The following is a 3,551-nucleotide window of genomic DNA, read 5'->3' as shown; positions in this document are numbered from 1 at the left end:
CAATCATATTAAGTTTTCTTCCATGTTCTCACTTCTCTCTCTGTTTTTCTTTGAGTCAAACCTGTCAACTTTCCATTGATTTTGCTTTTTTAGGCTGACAACCTGCTCTGTCTGCCACAATTAAAACTATGGGAACTTTTGTCATAGAGTTGAAAATCCCTAGATACATCATAATTTTAAAAGCCCTCAGGGGCTGCATAATAAATATAGCATGAAATATCAAATAAGAATAACTGGAAGAATCTTTTCTCCTGAAATCTTAAAAAAAAAAAAAAAAATAGAGAGGGAGAAAGTGTGTTTGCATTTGTGTGTATATGTTTGTGGGAGCCCCTGGTGGCCTAGAGGAAAGGCACTGCACTATCACTGCAGAGACCCGGGTTCGATTCCCGGTCAGGGCCCCTCCCTGGGCAGATGGAGCTCGTTAACCCGTAAGGCAATCCATCTACGTCCTGAGGACCTCGCTGCCACCGTCCAAGCGTGCTTGGCCCTGGCAGATGAACCTCAGGATTAAAGGGTGGGCTCAGTTCTGCGCACACTGTGTCTCACCTAAAAAATCCAATGCGCAGGCTGGAAGGTGGAAAGACCTTCCCCGGTTCTTCATTCGCGAAGTCTGGCCATTCATATGTTTGTATGTTGTTTATAAAGTACTGACAGCAGTATTTAGCCCTGCCCCAACAGCAGCTCTCAAGACTTTCCTTAAACCTTGCGGCTACAGGCAGCTGTGGAACAAATTCCAAATAATTTAAATATCTAATGCCTCATTTTAGAAGCATTCCGGGATGCATCAAATAGTAATATGCAGCTCTGTCAGTGACCTTATGAATGATCTGAAGTAAACTGCTTTGCCACTCTGAGTCTACATTTCTTTATTTTTTAAACAGAACTCATGATTCCTCTATCTTTCATAATGTTCTCTGAGCTCGGTAGAAATTTTTATTTATATATAAAGCTGAAAAATTTTTATTAACTACAAAAGAAGGAATCATTAAATGATTAGCCTTTTGAGGGCTGCTGTACTTGATCTTTATGTGCTTTTTCTTTCTTTATTTATTTTTTTTATAAGTGCAGGAACAGACAGTAATCTGATAAACTTGAGTTGTAGCATAGTCACAAAAGCAATGTGGTATATTTGTGTTTGTTCATTTCATTACTATGTTTATTTGTAAAAATTTAATTGATTTGTGGTATTCATAATCACAATTTAAAATAAAGATACTTAAGGTAAGTGGTTGAAATTAGTTTATCAGTAAACAAATTGAAACACAAGACTGAAAAACTACCGTGTACTAATGAAGCTAAGACTTACTTATGCATAACTTCATAAAGGAAATTTACATCTCTCTCTGAAGTAGAGAATAGAGGTGTACTTAGTGTCAGAGATGTATTTCTAGACTAATAAAGCTCTGTCTTCATCTACGGTCTTTTCATTATTAATAGTTATCTTTGCGGTAAAAATATTTTTAAATATCTCTTGAACAAAAAGAAGTGCTTAGGCAGTAATTTCTGTCTACTGCACAATGTATTTATTTATTTGTGAGCAGACTGTATATTTGAGTATAGTATTTATTCAGCACACAGTATTATTTAAAACATGGCATATTTGGACTGCCTGTAAAGTACTCATTTCTAGTGTTTTGCAAATCGCCAGTGAAATTTATCAAATTTATCAAACCATGCAAGAACTGTAGCAAGGAAAAGCAAAATAGCAAAACTGTTCTCTATTGTTTCTACTTTCAGAATCTATGCTGTTATCTCTGTCACAGGCCAAACAGCACCATGCAGTTAAATGAGACTCATCACTCTTACTTCTAGATGATTCTAGTATGTATCGGAAAAACAAAAGAAACACAGATGAAGGGAAGACTTACTGATGAGCACTGCACCTACATGTGCCCTTCTCTAATGACTAAATTGTGCATGGAAAAAAGCAAAAGGAAACACAGAGAAAATAAAAACTTTACACCTTTTTAAAACATTTGTGACAGGAAGTCAGAACGTGATAGTGAATCAGGTAATGGCTTTGGGCATGTGGAAAATCAAAGAAATTGGACTGAGTGAGGCCACTGGTAGTTCATGCTGATAATTCCAATTAGAAAGCATCATGTGTAGAAACAATGCCCCTTGGAGAAAAATATCCATAGGAGTCAAACATCAAACAGAAGCCTAAGCCCAAGGTCAAACCTTCATGTCATATGTGTAGGCTGCCAGACAAGGCTTGGGCAGGGTCAGAGTGCTGTGAGGGCCAGGAGCAGTGCAGGCCCCCACAGGGGCCATCAGGGCAGGGCTGGCAGCTTACTCATTAAATTTTCACTATTATGTAATTGAATGGTATAATGTTCTCCTAGTCACCTCTTTTAAAATTCCCTCTGTGAAAGTCTGGTCTTAAGGCTGATATTTGACCATTTTAGAAGAGGGACCAGGGTTTCCACACAAATGCAAAAGAAACTCCACAGGTGTACTACTGTGTCTACTCCAACAAATAGGCCTCTGTCCTGTGACATAGATACTAGCTATGATGAATTAGATGATCTCCAGATGTCCCCTTCAACCCCATCCATCTGTGATTCTGTGATTCTGCAACTTCTGTAAAACTATTTTGTTGACTTGGATAGATGTGTATCTATCTTCCCCAATGAATTCAAAGCAAAGCCAAACACAGAAAGTTCATAAGCTTGGTACTTAGGTACCTAAAGAATAAATGAGTCACTGTCACCTTTTGCAAAAGACACTGAGGAATAAAACTTTTATCATTAGGTTAAATTATTTCTTACTATTTAAATCAGCTTCTAGAAGTTCCTCCTTCTTCTCTTTCAGAGGCCCTAGAATACTCTGCATGGCCTCCCATTGCTACTCCAGAAAGGTCTAGGTCTCTAATAGGTTTAACACCAGTCCTGGCACACATCTGAGATACTCTACAGCATCTCAAATAGGCTTAGATGTCTATGTTCACATAACTGAATAGCTCCCAGTGGTGTCTGAAGTGCTACTTAGTTGACCAAATGTTGATGTCTATTTTAGGATGAGCTGTGCCTGTGTTTAGTTGCTCACATTTAGATGCTTAGTACCATTTTTAGATGTCCTAGCTTATCTATATTGAACTGGCAGATATGACATAAGATATGACTTGGGCTCTTCTGCAGTGACAGCTGGAAGTCATATTAGATACTTTAGGGCATCTCAAATGACACCAGATACCTACATTTAGACAACCAAATCAATCTGCTAGTTCCCACTGCACACCAAAATTATCAATGTATTTAATTCCTCTGGATCGCTGTTTCTTAAAGTAAATTCCCATCAGTAGGCTAGAATGGAAAGAAACTGCACAGTAATTTGCATTGGAAATTATGTGGCTCTTTAAAACAGAGAGATAAAATATACCAACAAATCAAAAACTAAATGAGTACAAATAACTAGTAAAAATAAACATTGAATGGAAGAGATTATTACTCAAAAATGTGGTAAATTCTCCAGCACTTGCTACTTCTACAGACAGATCATTCTTCCTCCTATAAGATAGATTTTATCTAATAAGATTTAGCTGAAGTAAA

General features: G+C 37.4%; 1 non-coding gene across 1 annotated transcript; it reads left to right on the top strand.

Annotated features, from left to right (window-relative positions):
• The first annotated feature begins 327 nt into the window (after positions 1 to 327).
• On the top strand, positions 328 to 398 carry TRNAD-AUC. The gene has a single exon. It is a non-coding gene; the product is annotated as a tRNA-Asp (tRNA).
• Positions 399 to 3,551: the final 3,153 nt, after the last annotated feature.

Source organism: Empidonax traillii, unplaced genomic scaffold, assembly GCF_003031625.1.
Source record: "Empidonax traillii isolate 1590-97213 ecotype Southwest subspecies unplaced genomic scaffold, ASM303162v1 scaffold1188:size157684, whole genome shotgun sequence".
In the NCBI taxonomy this organism is placed as follows: Eukaryota; Metazoa; Chordata; class Aves; order Passeriformes; family Tyrannidae; genus Empidonax; species Empidonax traillii.
Note: the sequence above shows the minus strand (reverse complement) of the source record. Positions and strands in the feature narration are given on the sequence as shown.